The 17264-nt window shown below is 44.2% G+C and overlaps 1 protein-coding gene and 1 long non-coding RNA gene across 2 annotated transcripts in view; one reads left to right on the forward strand and one right to left on the reverse strand.

The window, feature by feature from the left end:
• Positions 1 to 17264, reverse strand: part of LOC310842950 (uncharacterized protein) — a 579207-nt gene that overhangs the window by 492465 nt on the left and 69478 nt on the right. The window lies entirely within an intron of this gene.
• On the forward strand, positions 15319 to 16305 carry LOC310842745. The gene is made up of 3 exons (XR_014563334.1): positions 15319 to 15361; positions 15493 to 15544; positions 15760 to 16305. It is a non-coding gene; the product is annotated as an uncharacterized lncRNA (long non-coding RNA).

Below are 17264 nucleotides of genomic sequence, written 5' to 3' on the forward strand. Positions count from 1 at the left end.
TCATCTAAGTAGTGTCTCAATTTACATCAACCAAACCCCACGTTACTGTGAAGCTGTTCGATGCTGACAATTATTTGATCTTGGCAGTCAACCAAATCCAAAACGCATCCACTGTTGTATCCATTATAGATGAGCAGAAGAACAATTGGACCACTCTAGAGAAGACATTGTAATCCTTTCTAATGTTAGCAGAAGTGACTGGATAAAGCAGGCTGAATTCAGGCTAAGCTCGGCTAACTTTACTGAGCCATAAACAGATAGGCTGGACAAAAATGTACCTGTAGCAGTGAGACTGCTATAGATAACAGTTTGCAGACAATGTCACCAGCAGATCAGATTAGATCAGGCTGATTTCTCTCCCTTTCAGAGAGACTTCATTAGCACATCTTTCTCCCACTGTGGCTGGGAACAAAAGACCAAAGGCATTCCCTTCAAAATGGTGATATTCAACTAAATACTTCACTTGTATGATCTAAGGTTAAACACCACATGTGAGCTAGCAGAGAGCACCAACAGTTAACCCATTTAGATGCTTTACTTTGCTTTAGCATACCCCAAAGGAATTTTCCAATGTTAAACCCTTAGCAATGCACAAAGAAGTACTTTCCGTTTTTGTGTGTGATTAAACAATTATACTTAACAGGAATCACGTGGAGTCATAGAATCATAAGGTGGGAAAGTACCTTTCATTTGTCACCTAGTTCAACCCCATGCAATGCAGGAATCACAGCTAAGGAATCCCTGGCAGGTGGCCACTAGACCTCTAATTAAAAACTTCCAATGAAGGAGAGTCCACCACCTTCAAAGGAAGTCCATTAATGCACCTGTGGCAGCAAGGGGGAACTGACCGCCACCCAACCATGGCAGCTTTTAATTTAGGGAATAGAACATGATGATGGAAGCAACAGTCAGTGCTTCTGGAGGCTCTAACTTCTTGGAGAAAAGCAAGGTGGGAGAGGAGGGAAGAATACAGATCAAGAAGAAGTTGAAACTGCCAGACCAAGTAGTTTAGGGTGGGGAACCTCAGACCAGATTGGGGAGCCTTAGAGGAGTGCTGTATGGATAAGACGTGGAAGGGGAGAACATGTGCACTGTCTTGGAGTGTGCCTTGCAGAAAAGGTGAGATATAAACGTAGCAAATAAATACAATTATATATTTCTTCTGTCAGATAAAATATGTTTGCAGCAATCCATCCACTAGAACTATGGGACGCAGGTGGCACTGCGGGTTAAACCACAGAACCTAGGACTTGCCAATCAGAAGGTCGGCGGTTTGAATCCCTGCGACAGGGTGAGCTCCCGTTGCTCGGTTCCTGCTCCTGCCAACCTAGCAGTTTGAAAGCATGTCAAAGTGCAAGTAGATAAATAGGTACCACTCCGGTGGGAAGGTAAACAGCATTTCCGTGCGCTGCTCTGGTTCACCAGAAGTGGATTAGTCATGCTGGCCACATGACCTGTAAGCTGTACGCCGGCTCCCTCGGCCAATAAAGCGAGATGAGCGCCACAACCCCAGAGTCGGCCACAACTGGACCTAATGGTCACCCCTGACCATTACCCCTACCTTTACCTCTTATCCACTGGAATGCACACGAGAGAGGAAAGGAACTCCAGAAGTGATGTGACTGGTAAATAAAAGAGCAAAATCCCAGCTATGTTTGGCCGAGTAAAGAACTGTCTTTTATAACCCCTGAAATTGGGTGGGTGGGAGAAATAACTATTCCCACAGCCTTCCATTCAAGAGTGTGTTAATTTTCTGACGGTGCCTGTATTTTTTAAAGCACCTTTTAGCAAATGGAACATGATGACACCTTAACCTGCTTTCTGAATTAAGGGCCTTGACATTTAATGCGCATTGTGTGCACTGTAGCTGTACTATCAAAAAGAGAGACGTGAATAGTCAAACTTTTGAAATTATACCATGCACAAGGAATGTGTCAATATTGTGCCTAGGCTTTTTGGCTAAATGCTTTGCGTGAGCTGCCAGAGACCTACCATCACTCTGCATAATCTCATTTATTTGTAGGTGAGAGGAGATGGGGAAAGGTTATTCATAAGGGCTTCAGCTGGCGGATATTAATATATCAGGCACAAGTTTTATGATGCGGGAGAAATAACATGGGAGGATTCACTTATTCTACCAATCACTCTCCTGTCCTATTACAGATGCAAGCAGCAATGGCTGTCATTACTGAATATCTAGGGCAGATTTAGTGACTCAAAGGTGGAACTTCTGAAGGTAAAAATAAAAACACGGTAAGTTAAAATGAAAACAAAATGAGAACCTTTCTTCAAGAACAGGAAGGCATGCATTTTGTAAAGCATGCATTTTATTTTACTGGGGGGAATTAGATAGGGCTGAAGCTGTAATAAGAACCCCATGAAGAACTTGTCTTGCTAGACCACCCATTCCAGCTGCTTCTTCCAAACAGCAGCCAATAGATTTGTCTGAGAGCTCACAAAGGTAAGTTATTCGCTAACCATTTACCCTTTCACAAAAATGGAGCCTCAGATGAGTGCTACAAGAACTCAAGTGTCTACAAATTCAAACTAGGAAGTAGTGATGTAGGAGAATTTCAACAAAAACAGAAACCAGGGAGGAAATTGCTGATGTTTGCTTAATTGGTCCTACATCTGGGGCGGAAATCAGTTCTGTGAATAGGATTTGCATTCACTTCTGCTGGTGCTTTTGAGGCACAAAAAATATGTAATAGATTATTCACCACCACCAAACCCTGGATCTGCATTCTGTCCCCTTGCACTGAAATGAATGGGGTGGAGTAATATGGTGCTATAAATTCGGGGTGTACCCTCCCCCTAAACCCTTGAAATAAATAAATGGTAGGATTTTGTTTATTTGGGACGTGAAGGGAGAAATACAATCTGCATAGGAATTTCTGGGCTATGCAAAATGACCTGGCCAAGCTAGAGCCATTAAGAAACAATACAGGGACATTGAGAGCCATTGGCAATGCGAGGGAACAGTCCTCCGTCTTTGCCCTGAGGTATGAACAGAGATTTGGAAGGTTGCCAGGGTAACTGGGTTTGAGGCGATAGGAAAAGAAAGCTTTTAGCAGGGTGTTCTGGGAAGAAGAAGGGAGAGAAAAAAGACTGGCATCCATCTTGGGCAGGCTGGCTGAAGAATAACTGGGAGAAATGCCCTGGACTCCAGGGCTTCACTATTGTGAGGTACAACCTCCTCTTGAAATGACCATGCTGTAAAATATGGACTCCCTCCATGAAGACTGCACAGATGAATAACCATATTTTTTAAAGCTACGACAGTCTCTGCCATGCCTTAATTCTCCAAAGGAACACAAACCCTAGGGGAATACCTGGAACCCCCTGGGATCTTGCTATCACTTGGCAGAGAGTGGGGCTGGCACCCAACTTTTGCAACAATAATGACAATGTAATTTCCCTATTTTCCCACAGTGAGCAGAGAGATGAGTAGTAGTTTTGGGTGAAAGATGAACTGCAGTCGAACAGAAGTAGTGCTGCATACAATGGTACCTCGGGTTACAAACACTTCAGGTTACAAATGCTTCAGGTTACACACTCTGCTAACCTGGAAGTAGTACCTCGGGTTAAGAACTTTACCTCAGGATGAGAACAGAAATCGCGTGGTGGCGGTGCGACAGCAGCGGGAGGCCCCATTAGCTAAAGTGGTACCTCAGGTTAAGAACAGTTTCAGGTTAAGAAAGGACCTCTGGAACAAATTAAGGTCTTAACCAGAGGTACCACTGTATGTCAAACACAAGGAAGAACAGAAAACAATGTCTTCTTACATCCTATGTGGAAAATGGACAACCTTGGCATTACAGGAGTAGCCATGCAGTCAAGTAATGTTTGGTACACCAATTCACAACAGTTGAAGAATGCAGTCAAAGCCTTTCCTCCTTCCTGTAACTTACAGAGTAGATTTCAAAGCATACAAGTGTATTTATGATTTAATATTGTTTTTATGACTCAGGAAGTGATGAGATATAAAATAAACAATGCTGAGTGCATTTCTGGCGACAACCATTTCCTAAGATGGTTGAAAACCACCCAAACAGAAGGATTTAAAAGCCCTTAGTATGCAGATGCGGAAGAGGTACTTTTATTGAATACATATAAGAGTTAATAGCTTTTCTTTTCAGGACACTGAATCACTTACCTGTCAGTTTCGTATAATACAGATGCCATTAGCACTCTCAGCTCCTCCCCAAATGTTCAACTTTATTATTCCAGAAACATTAAATATAGATTGTCAATGTATATTTATTTAAACTCCCTGGTGTCTGCATGAGATGGATCATACTTTGCTTATTTCCCATTACAATTTTATTTTTATGTCTTAAAATATAAATGTTTTCTTAGGGTTGCTGGCATCCCACTCGTGATCTCCACCACTAAGGAGATAGCTCTGTTGGCCACCTGCTAGATTTGGGCAAGGGCAGAGGGAAAGGATAGGGAAAGGGTTTCAGAGGTACTGTGTGGGGGCCACATTTTGATGTGAGACTGCTTGCAAGATAGCAATTGTCCCTTGATCAAATTGGAGCCACTCTGACTGTGAAGACAACATTTTTTTTTTTAAGCTCCCCAGTCAAATAATTTCTCAGTTCGTAGAGCATGAGACTCTTAATCCCAGGTTCATGGGTTCCAGCCCCATTTGGGTAAAAGATTCCTGCATTGCAGGGGTTGGGCTAAATGACCTTCATAGCCCCTTCCAAGTCTACAATTCTGTAATTATATTATATCATCTGCTGCACATCCTCATTAGTTATACAGGGATCAGTCCATTTTGTTAAACCATTTGTTAAACCATTTTGTTAAACCATTTTGTTACTCATTTTTCTAATCATAAATTCAGTTCTCCACATTTTTAAGCAATATGCTTTTTTTAATTAAAAAAATCATAAAAACCTATGAGCATTTTAGTGTGAATTTTAGTGCATTTCCCTATGCATTTCTTTCTAATTACACATTTTAGCAAATATCCCCCCCTTAATATGAAGCATTTTTCGTATGCTATGTTCACAAATACAAACTTTTTCCATTTACACTTTAATATGTGCATTTTTGTGCACATTTCTGGGCTGGAGAATTGCTTTCTAAAGTCAAATAAATCCAAATCATGAAGGATGGTTGTGTTTCAGCTCACATGCTGTTTTGGAAAGTACACATTTGGTAAATTTACCTTTAAAAGCATTAATTAATCACCCTGCATCTCTAGTCCTCACTTTCTGTTCCAGTCATCTCCTTCCCCAGGACATTCCATTCTACTTGGCTGTCACCACCCTATTTTCAGGGTCGTCCCCCCCAGTGATATCAACATTTTGTTGCTAGTGACCATGTTCATTGGGCTGTTGGGGAGGAATGTCCCCTTAGGGCATCTGTATACACACACACACACACACACACACACTATTTTTTTCTTTTTGGCAAACTTTAGTGTTCTTCTGAACCTACTGAAATCCCTCTGATGTTCCTTGTTGTTGTTTAGTCGTTTAGTCATGTCCGATGCTTCGTGACCCCATGGACCAGAGCACGCCAGGCACTTCTGTCTTCCACTGCCTCTCGCAGTTTGGTCAAACTCATGCTGGTGGTTTCGAGAACACTATCCAACCATCTCATCCTCTGTCGTCCCCTTCTCCTTGTGCCCTCCATCTTTCCCAACATCAGGGGCTTTTCCAGGAAGTCTTCTCTTCTCATGAGGTGGCCAAAGTATTGGAGCCTCAGTTTCATGATCTGTGCTTCCAGTGAGCACTCAGGGCTGATTTCCTTAAGAATGGATAGGTTTGATCTTCTTGCAGTCCATGGGACTCTCAAGAGTCTCCTCCAGCACCAAAATTCAAAAGCATAAATTCTTTGGCGATCAGCCTTCTTTATAGTCCAGCTGTTCCTATGCATCCCTTATTTGACTCCATTTCTATCAGTCCTCAACATCTGAGTTCACAATTAGAGGGAGCTAGAGAAGATAGGGAGACTCAAAAATCAAACCAAGAGGAAAAACCAACTGCAGAAGGTGGTCAACAGACAGGTGTACCCCTACACTGCAGCTTTACTGACCTTAAACTGCCAGCGTGGTGTAGTGGTTAAGAGCAGTGGACTCATAATCTGGTGAACCGGTTTCGCTTCCCCGCTCCTCCACATGCAGCTGCTGGGTGACCTTGGGCTAGTCACACTTCTCTGAAGTCTTTCAGCTTCACTCACCTTACAGAGTGTTTGTTGTGGGGACGGAAGGGAAAGGAGATTGTTAGCCACTTTGAGACTCCTTAAGGGGAGTGAATGGCAGGATATCAAGTCCAAACTTCTCCTCCTCTTCTTCTCTGTTTCCTGATACCATGCATCCCCGACAATCTAATCCATGCCACCAATAATGCAAACTCCACAAACACCCCAATGTTATCAAGGTGTATCTTTGTTCTAAACAATACTAAAGAACTCGTCCTTCTGAATTTTTTCCCTTTTTATGTGCACCAGCTGATTTCCAGAATGCTTTCACTCAAGTATTGTTGTTCTCAAGAGAGCAACTAACATATAAATCCCATAAGTATGTACTTCATGAACTTTATCTGTTCCCCAAGCCATCTGAAGGCAAACCTGTATAGGGAACTGTTTTTATGTTTTTTTATATATGTTTGAAGCTGCCCAGAGTGGCTGGGGCAACCCAGTAAGATGTGTGGGCCATAAATAGTAAAATTATAATTATGGAACGGGACGTCCCTATTTTCATTGGAGAAAAATTGGGGGGTATGTGTAAGCTTTGTATAAGTTATCAGGCACTCTGAAAATAGACTGTACATGCTTAGGGGTTCTGAGGCCATTGGGGAGGGACCATGTCTCAGTGGCAGATCACATGTAGAAGGTCCCAGGTTCAATTCTTGACATTTCCAGTTAAACTGATCTGGTAACAGATCAGGTGTTTGGTCAGTGGATAACTGCTGCCAGACTGAGCTGGAAGCCCATTTAAGACAGCAAAGGAGATGGACTATCATTCTCTAAACCTCCTGTGACAACCAGCTTAAGAGTTTAGGAAAGCAGCTGTTGTGCATCCCCATATGGAGCTTGTACTACATCTCCTTTCTATCTGTTTCTGGAAGCATGTTCCATATTTCACCTGCACCCAGAGTATTGCTAATGACAGATACAACAGATTTTCCCTCCCAGCAACAAATGCCTCCACAAAAATGATTTAGCAGGCCAGACAGGAAATGCCGCAGAGCGGTTTGCCCAGGGAAAATTTCACATCTGGTGCAGGGGGCAGCCCAAAAAATGATTTCCAAACCCAGCAAAATGTAGCAAACCTCAAAACGAATTCTATGAAAGTGATCCCCAAAATTCAAGTCTGCGATAGGGTTGCCAAACCTTCAAAATTTTCCAGCCACAGCTGGTCTTCAGCCCTTGTAAACAGTGTCTGGGCAACAGCTCTCAACTTTGGGCAAAAAAGCTAAACAACTTTGCCAAAAAGAAAAAGGTCTGAAGTTTCACGTTTCGAAATATGGCAACCCTACAATAATGAAATGCAGAGAAATCATGTCCCTTTGTTCTCAACACATTGATGGTACTTGTATGTTGTGTTTCTTGAAATTAAAACTTACCTAAGCTGGTGTCATCGATTTGCCATTCCTCCTCCTCATCCCCACACACATACATGGGCTGCTGTGGGTGAAATCAAAAGGAAAGATATGGTCTAAATGATTCATAGTACAGTGTATGTACTGTAATATAAATGAAATAATTAGAAGTCAAATTGCCTATTGCCTGGAAAATTAGGCTTATTACCACCTTTCAGAGCAGAGCTGTATTAGCATAATTATTCCTCTGAACCACTAATTTACTCCATTTGATGTCTACACTTTACATAGCAAAGAATTCCAGTATCTTAAACTTTGTTTAATCCTCTATTGCCCTTCTTTCTCTATATTAATTAATATTTGTTTCCTACCTTGCTGCTGCTCTTTTCTTATGTGTTCATTGGTATCAGCCTATTATTAATATTATTGGAAATAGTGCCAGCAATGCTTGTAGCATTTTGCGGAGATAACAGGTTTCCCAAAGAAACCATCTAGGAGTTGGCTCTGCTCCCCACCAAAGCTCCTGATCCTGCTACATACTTGGTGTGGTGATTTTGATGCTGTATTCCAATCACGTATCTCCTTAGCAGTTGTCCCAACCTCGCTTTGGGGCAGGCAGCCACTATTAGGTGGTGAGCCAATGAAACAGACAGGGGTAAGAGGCAGGCTTTCCTGGAAAGATACCCTGCACTTCCTTTTGCAGGACTGGGAGCCATGTGGGACACAATCACTGCAGTAGTAGTAGTAGTAATAATAATAATAATAATAATAATAATAATAATAATAATAATAATAATTGTATGTTGCCCATCTGACTGGGTTGCCCCAGCCACTGTGGGCAGCTCCCAAGAGAATATTAAAAACACAATAAAACATCAAACATTAAAAACTTCCCTAAACAGGGCTGCCTTCAGATGACTTCTAAAAGTCTGATAGTTGTTTATTTTCTTGACATCTGATGGGGGGGGGGGCATTCCACAGGGCGGGTGCCACTACCGAGAAGGCCGTCTGCCTGGTTCCCTGTAACCTCACTTCTCACAGGGATGGAACAGCCAGAAGGCCCTCAGAGCTGGACCCCAGTGTCTGGGCAGAATGATGGGGATGGAGACACTCCTTTGGGCATACACGGCCAAAGCCATTCATGAAAGAATAAAGGACTGAAAAGAACTATCTATGTTTTGGGCTCACTGAAAAGTGATAGGTTGCAGCTCTGCTTCTTTGCAGACTTAGGAACTGATTGTAAAGGAGTATGTATCTCCCTAGGGAAGCCTAGCTCATCTCATGAGACCTACTGGACTAGATGAAGAATAAAGTCATTTCTGACCCAGTACTGTTAGAAAGTTACAGCTTTTCCTCTACAAACCATCTCTTGCAGTTCTCAAGAGGAATTGGAGGTCAAACCAGGGCACATTTGAGGATGGTGTGAAATCAGATAATTAGTGATAAGGTAAGCAACCTTCTTCAACTTTCGTATTTTTGCAGCTTTTAAATAGGCACTGGCTATAACATGCTGCTATAATGTTAATACAACCTGCCCACCAACTTAATAGGGTGAAATTACTTCAACATATTTTGCCAAATACGAAAATAAACTTTGTTTACTAGCAAACTTCAATCTGAATGCTTATGAGTTAGGAGTCAATAATGCAATATGAGCACATTGCATCTTGCATTCAGGTTAGTTTATTATTATCGTTATTATTATATGGTTCGGTTCAAGGTGAGAAGGCACAGACGAGAAAAAGGGGACTTCATATACTGTAGCTATCCAAATTGCAGCTGAATAACAGTGGTTCTTGTCTGGAGGTTCTAGCAGGGGAGCGCAGCTATTGTATACCCTTGACCGAAGAACGGTACACTCCTTCTATCTGGGATGGTCGTCCTCTTCCACCGAGCGCGCAGCTTCGGGAGGGACGCACATGGAGCGGTGAGGGAGGAAGGGGACACCCGCCTAGCCAGCCAGATCAGCCTGTTGTTTTATGTTTGTGTATGCTTTTATTGTTGTTGTTTGTATTTATGTGTTGTTATTGAAAACTTTAATAAATATCATTAAAAAAAATGAGTAACAGTGGTTCTGATGCAGATTTCATTCCTATTCAGGCATTCCTCTAAAAATGTGATGAGGAATGGGGCTGTACCTGCTAAACCCATGCCAGTGTCCCTGCCTCCCTGGGCTGTAGCCCAAAATGTCTGCATGTTGGGTGGAAGATCTGAATGGGGACTTCTCGTGTGTTCAGCTGAGTATACTTGGAATCCACCCCACAACCAGGAGCTCCCATTACACAGTATCCCTGATCATTGATAGGCTTCTGAGCATGTTCAGGTGAATGTGTGAAGAACGACCCTCCATTAGGGATGGAGCCAGCAAAGTTGGAACATGTGGAACACTGGGAACAGAAGTGGTGCTTACAGATCTACATACCCTGACTAATTTATCCTACCGTATGTTCTTCAAAGGGATGTAGGTGGCGCTGTGGGTTAAACCACTGAACCTCTTGGACTTGCTGATCAGAAGGCTGGCGGTTTGAATCCCCGCAATGGGGTGAGCTCCCGTTGCTCAGTCCCTGCTCCTGTCAACCTAGCAGTTTGAAAGCACGCCAAATTGCAAGTAGATAAATAGATGCTGCTCTGGCGGAAAGGTAAACAGTGTTTCCATGTGCTGCTCTGGTTTGCCAGAAGCAGCTTAGTCATGCTGGCCACATGACCGGAAGCTGTACGCCGGCTCCCTCGGCCAATAAAGCGAGATGAGCGCTGCAACCCCAGAGTCGGCCACGACTGGACCTAATGGTCAGGGGTCCCTTTACCTTTTTTATGTTCTTCATAGGGTAAGCACACTGAATCTAAACACATTAAATACATCTTTAGACCACTCATAAGAATTCTGGTACCTGAGTGGGACATGAGGCAGAGTCCTCTGACAAGGGAGAGCCAGATGCTTGGGGTCAGTTGGGTTTAGATCCTAACACAAATCACATAAGGTATGTGGATACCTATCCTGCTTTATGGGTCTAAAAGTTTCACTGGCTGCCAGCGTGATACAGGATTAGATTCAAGGTGCTTCTGTCAGTTTATAAAGTCCTAAATGGCTTGTGACTTAAACACTTGTAGGAGCCCCTTCTTGCCTAGTAACATGTCTTCAAATTAAGATCTACAGAAATGACAGCATTAGTGGTTTTGACTGGATGGTTAAGCAGAAGTTGTAGGAAGGGGGGTGTGGTGGGTGCGGTCTGCCCCAGGTGTCATAACTGAGGGGTGTGTGTGGCAAAATGGCAGGCCCTTGTGCAGAAATCCTCATTGTAAGCCAAGGCCTCTGCCTCCCCTGCCATGTATCTAGCCTTAAGAATGATGCTTTGGTAATTAGCCAGCTGCCCCCCTTCCCATCAGGATAGGCAGCTGACACCAGTCCCATGTAAGTGGTGAATGCGTTCATCCAATTGTCAAATGTGCATTTCACATCCACTGCCTTGTCTTTTTTACGACACGGCACCAACTTAAATTATGTGCTGCATGAAGATACCAGAGAAAGCAAAGAGAATAAATCCACGAACTCACCAATGAGGATGCGTGTGCATACCTTCCTCTTCAGACGGACACCTGGAGGCTGGTCCGTGCGCTTAAAGTTGAAGTCACGAACCCTCCCCCTGGCGTCCAGCCCATCCTCACCGCATGGTGCAGTAGCCCCAAAAGCACAGTGATGGCGCCAGGTTCTATGTTCCCCAATATAGCTTGGGAGCCCAGAGGACTTGTGCGTGGTGACCCAATACCCCTTGCAGTGTTCCTCTGACTCACAACTGGAGGAATCACTCATACTTGAAAGATCCAAAGTGTCCAATGAATCTCTCTTGCACTTGCAACTGTGATTTCTAGACTTGCATGTTCCCTTCTTCTGGCGGTGCACTCTGCACAAGTCAGGGCTGGAGGAACTGTTGGAAGAACTTATAAACGGTGACCTATTCTTATGCCTACCTTTGCAAGAGCAGTGCCGTGGGGACTTATCTAAGCGGACCTCAGCCCATGCCAGATGCTGCTGCAAGTGGTGATTTAAATGCTTTAAGTCGTGAATTTCCTCCCCACTTGAGAGGTGCCACCCTCCAGGCTGCGGCAGTCAGGGGAGACATCAGGTGATAAACTATACCGCTGCCAATGGCTGGTGGCTAATAATTGGATGGCTTTTCTTGCTAAGCCCCACACCTGAAGTGGAGGAGCCATCTAGCCTTCTTGGCTAGTCGGCCACCTTTGTTAGGCCCAGCCCCTGCCAAGGGTCTTTGCCCTTGGCACACAGGATAGGGGCGACCTTCCTGCTGGTAGACAGGACCCTTGATCTTATTTGCTGCCTGCACAGTGTCCCTCACTGTGCACCTACACGTGCAAGGGGGGGAGATATCACTGCGCCCAGTTGCCATAGCAGGAGACATGATGGCGTAACCAGCATGTGAAAACAAGGAATTACCAGCTACTTGACAATGTAACACTGTGGAAGCAAGCTGAAATCTAACAGTTGGATAACTAAACAAAGGTCTAACAGACAGAACCAGAAACCTTACTGTGCACATGCCGCTAAAGGAAATACTGAAAAGCAAGCAAAATAATATGTTAGGTTTCCTGCAATCTCATACACTTGAAGCCAGAACTGCACCACCCAAGCCATGTGTTGGTGGCCAAAACTAGAAGCCAACAGGAGGCAGCCCATGCAATGCAATAGGCCGGGAATGAAAGGAGCGGTTAATTATATCCTATTAATTAAGAGACAGCAGCCAGTGACCTACTACATACGTGCAATAAGTTAGCAGCAAGAACTGCACCTCCAAAGGCAAATGGCAACGGTATAAAGAGCAGGCCAAGGGTGGGAGGGAAGGGACTGTCCTGGCACCGGGAGGAGACCCCAGCAGACCCTCTGAATCCCCCAAACCACCCCCACAAGTGGTGCTAGTCGCGGAAGGCCTAAGCAGGCCACCAAGCGACCCAGAAGCAGGCCGTATGGTCCCAATTCCCACCTGATACTGGGGGGGGGGGGGAGAGAATGGCTACAGCCATGGGAGGCCTAAGCAGGCCTGAAGGTGTTGGGATACTGCCAGGGAGAGAAAGGCCATCACTGCCTCCACGTCGTCTCCGGACGTCCATCGATCTCCCGTAGATACAGTATCAGCAATTAGCGGCATGAGCTCCAGAAATAGATTGCCGCATTCCTGGGCTGATGCACACTCTATCAGCAGAATTCACACAGCGAAAGTTGCACAGCAGGAGAGCATATTTACAAGTTTATTCAGCGTTGGTCAGAACAAAGAAAAACATGACCGCCTGCTAGCGTGTTCAGGCACCGAGAGAGAGAAACAAAAGCAATAGCAAACATAAACATCCTGTGAACGGGAAATACGCAGACTCTGACTCACACAGCCTGCTCCCTCTTAAGGTGGAACGGAAATATCCTAATAGAAGGCGGGGGGGGGGTGGCGAGGAAGGCTACCCTGCAGCCCAGTAAAAGGCTGATCCACGTCTGCATCCCCGCTCCTCCCGCTGTATGAGGGGGCCAGCGCCGGCTGTGTGAGGCTGGGAAAGCCGACATGCGGCCTAGCAAAGGCTGTGCCATTCGCGCAGCCCCGATCCCCCCCCCCAGATGACGGGGGTGGCGCTGACCACAGGAGGCCCCGAGGCCACAGCACAGCAGAAGGCCGTGCCACCAGCCGCTAGCCAGGGGAGGCCTCTGCAGGCTGTCCCATGGTCCAAAGTGAAGCTAACTTCCCTTTCCAGGAGAGAAATCCAGTGACAAACCTGGAAAGAAAACAAAATGAGCCTGGGCAGAAGAGCATCGGCCCTTTTCTGGCCCTCACCCCACCCCCCAGCTGGAAGCCTGTTGGCCTGCTGAGATGGGGGTGGGGTAACAGCCACCCTGTAGCAAGGTGGGTGGCACCTGGCCAGGTAAGCCCATGCAGTGTCGCAAACCCTGCCCACCTCTTGGAGGGCATGAGAGGAAATTGCTGTCACCTGGCGTTCTTTTTTGCTGATTGCTATATGCTCTTCTTGGTACATTTTCTGCCCTGTATGCATTTACATTGTGCTGTTGCCAATTTTTGTTTTATATTAGCTTTGTTTTTATTGTGCCACATCTTTCAGTTTTTAATATTTAATGCTGTCTTGTTTTTAACACTTGATTGGAAGCCGCCCAAAGTGGCTGGGGAAACTCAACCAGATGGGCGGGGTATTATTATTATTATTAATAATAATAATAATAATAATAATAATAATAATAATAATTTATTTTATTATTATTATTATTATTATTATTATTATTACTGAAAATAAGGGATCAGCAGCCTTGAAAATAAGGGATCAGCAGCCTCCCCTGTCCCAGGGACAGTCTACGGTATATCTAACAATGTGGGATAGCAGCAGGAAACGGCGCTGGAATAAGGGAATTTCCCACAAAAAATGGGAAGGTTGGCAGCTATGGCCACACCCTGGGCTTTTTGTGAGGGAGGGTTAGTTGTAAATGCTTTTAAGTGATACATACCTCTGGCCTGAAGCATAGTTTAGCAACCCCTCTTTTTCTTCAGTCAAAGGCAGGCAACGTCCAACGGGTTTAACAAATTCCTACTAATTTCTCTGGGACCTGCTCTGTGAACCTTGATCTACAGATCTACAGAAGGAAAATTTAAACCAACTCCAAATCCAGAGACCAGAGGGCAATATAAGAAATAACACAATTCCCAGCTGGGGCAGAAAAGCAAAGTTTTCACAAGGAATTTATTTTGTTCAGTTAAATATTTGATTCGAACTCCTGTGTTTGGTCAAACCCCCCTATTCATAACCCAGGACTTATAATGAACTGTTGACAGTGAAAAACGCAGCACTGGAACACTCTAGGTACAGCTAGCGCCGTTTTATTCATGGAGTAGGTAGGTTGATTAAAAAGGGAAGCACGTGGTTGAATTTAAGTCAGTCGTTTTAAGACTAAATGAGAACTACATTTCAAATTTGTGATGAAAATTGAACTGTGGATTTAGAGGCCTTATCTCAGCTGAATATCATAATGAGAAAAATAAACTGGAGTGAGAGGAAGGTTTATGTAATAAGAATGTCCTGGAGGGGATATCATTAACAATTTTTAAAGAGCCCTGGAGAGCAGTGGGAAGACCAGCACCATTTGTTTTTCTCATGTCCTAGGATGAGGACATGGGGGAGAATATATCAGGGAACACAGCTGGGACTGCCTGGTGTGTGTCCTATGCCTTTTTACTTGCATATTATATGGAATTGCCCTTTGAAATGCTGATTGTAAAAGGTAAAGGTAAGGCGACTATGGGGTTGCGGCCAGTGGGGTAGCAAGGTCAGGTGGTACCTGGTGCAGAAAATTTCTTGTCACCCCCCCCCACACACACACATTAAAATTATTAAAAGAAGGAAAAATAAGATACTTGCAGTTACAAGTGTCATTTTCTACCTCCTCTTCTTTTCTTTCCTCCTCCAGCTACTACAGCAGCAGCGCCGCCCCCAGTGTCTCTCTCGTTCGCTTTGAGGCAGCTGCCCAGGCAGGAGTGGTGTGGCGAGGCGTCCTTTACCTTGGGGAAAAATATATTTTAAAAACACACTTTGTCACCCCCCTCAGTGATGACACCCAGGGCGAAATGCCCCCACTACCCCCCTTCCTACACCTCTGCCTTCAGGTGTCTTCTAAAAGTCAGATAGTTGTTTATTTCCTTAACATCTGGTGGGAGGGTGTTCCACGGGGTGCGCGACACTACTGAGAAAGCCCTCTGCCTGGTTCCCTGCTGCTGGCCCTTTCTTGAAGATTCCCGAACCTAAGAGTAAGTATTTTGCCTTCCTGTATTCAGTTCTTTGGTTGCTTCCATCCTTCCTGGGTGGGGCTGCTTCTCTTACACCCATCCAGGGTGGGGTTCATAGTGTCAACTGACTCATATTTGTATTTCCTCTGCAGAACACAGTAATTCGTCCAGAGCTGGCTTGTTTCAGGAATAATCTGAAAGAAGGTAAGCCCCACACCTTGGGGACAGTGAACTCCTTGTCCCTTGTTTGCCCAAGACACACCTCCCAGGTCTTCTTGCTGGGAGTCCTGCAGGACCTGCTCCTTGCCTGGCAGGCCTTTCCCACCTGGCCTGGGAAAGCAGCACCCAGACTGACTCCAGCTACAAGAAGCGGAGAGGACTGAACTGATTTTCTCTCTTTTTCATTCTTTTCCATCCAGATGACATCATCATTGAGGAGTTGTGATTTTCCTCCTTGAAGGAATTGCTGCTCTATTTGGACATCTCAACTGGCCAAAGACTGGCAGAAGAGGCACTGAGAATCAGGAGGGGGACAGATGATTTAAGCAGCCATGAATATGCACTGAAATTGGGCAGAACAAGAAAGAAAGAAAGAAAGAAAGAAAGAAAGAAAGAAAGAAAGAAAGAAAGAAAGAAAGAATCCATGACAGATGGTCATCTAATCTCTGCTTTAAAACCTGCAAGGAAGAAGAGTCCATCACCTTCCAGGGGAGTCCATTCCTCTGTTGAACAATGTTCAGTCGGAATCTCCTTTGTTGTATCCTGAAGCCATTGGTTTGAGTCCTACTGTCCAGAGCAGGAGAAAGAAAGCTGGCTGCATCTTCCATGTGACAGCCCTTGAGTTATTTGAAAATGGCTCTCTCTGGTGTCACTGGATCAAGCTGATCGATTTTCTTGCATTCCTTAAACTAAATTGTTTTTAATGGATTTTGAATCAACGTGCAATAAATTGTTACTGTTTTGAATTTCATTGTGTTATTGTCTTCCATAGATCTGGGCACTTTTCTGTTGTTAAGGGGGCTGGAACTGTAGCTCTTTGAATGGTAAACTGCAGTTCCAAGAATCCTCGGGGAGAAGCAATGTGTTTTAGATGTATGCTGCCTAAGTTTCACTTGCATCTTTTAAGTGAGGGACCAGTGACAGGATTTCCTTCCAACTTCATCTCCATCAAGCCCTCCACGTAATTTGGGTCCAGATGAAGAGGACAAGCAAATAGTGGTGAAACAAACAAAGGCATTCAGGGAGGGATCACTTGGAAGAAAACTTGCCCAAGGACCAATAAAATACGGGTTTTTAATTTGTATTGGGAGTGATCATCTTTCAAAGACTTATTAAAGTAGGCTTGGCCTTTACATTGCACCTTTCCCTGTGTTATTAATACAATAGAAAGTGTTCTTTAAACAAAAAACAAAAAACTTTTTGCCCAAGTGAATCATATGGCAAGCACTCAGTAGCTCTTCCATTCTCAAAATCCCTACAAGAGTTAAGTAATTTACTTTATTCAGTTCTGTAATTGTATATTGTCAATTCAGCGGTATTAGGGTGTGGGTTGAATTGATTTTTTTGCATGATAACTTCAGGGGAATAAGGGTTATCTTTTGCTGTCTGCTCTAAACAAGGCTTTGCAGTACAATACTACATGGGAAAAATAATGAAATGAGTTGTCTGAACATTTGGGCAGAAGTCATATCCATAGAGACATTCTGACTAACCACTTGGCTAATGTGTTGCCATTTATTCAGTTCATTATGCCTATACACACACATTCTTTTCTGTAAATCCAATTTTAATGCCTTAGACTTTCAAATTGTAGAGTTTGAAAACTATTGAGGAAGCTTATGCATATGCTACTTAAAAAAATATCTTAGCCTGTGGCTATATCTGAACTTTGCAAGAGTTCTCAGAAGTCATCTGAAGGCCACAT

This window comes from Podarcis gaigeae (assembly GCF_964106915.1).
Source record: "Podarcis gaigeae genome assembly, chromosome: 4".
Lineage (NCBI taxonomy): Eukaryota > Metazoa > Chordata > Lepidosauria > Squamata > Lacertidae > Podarcis > Podarcis gaigeae.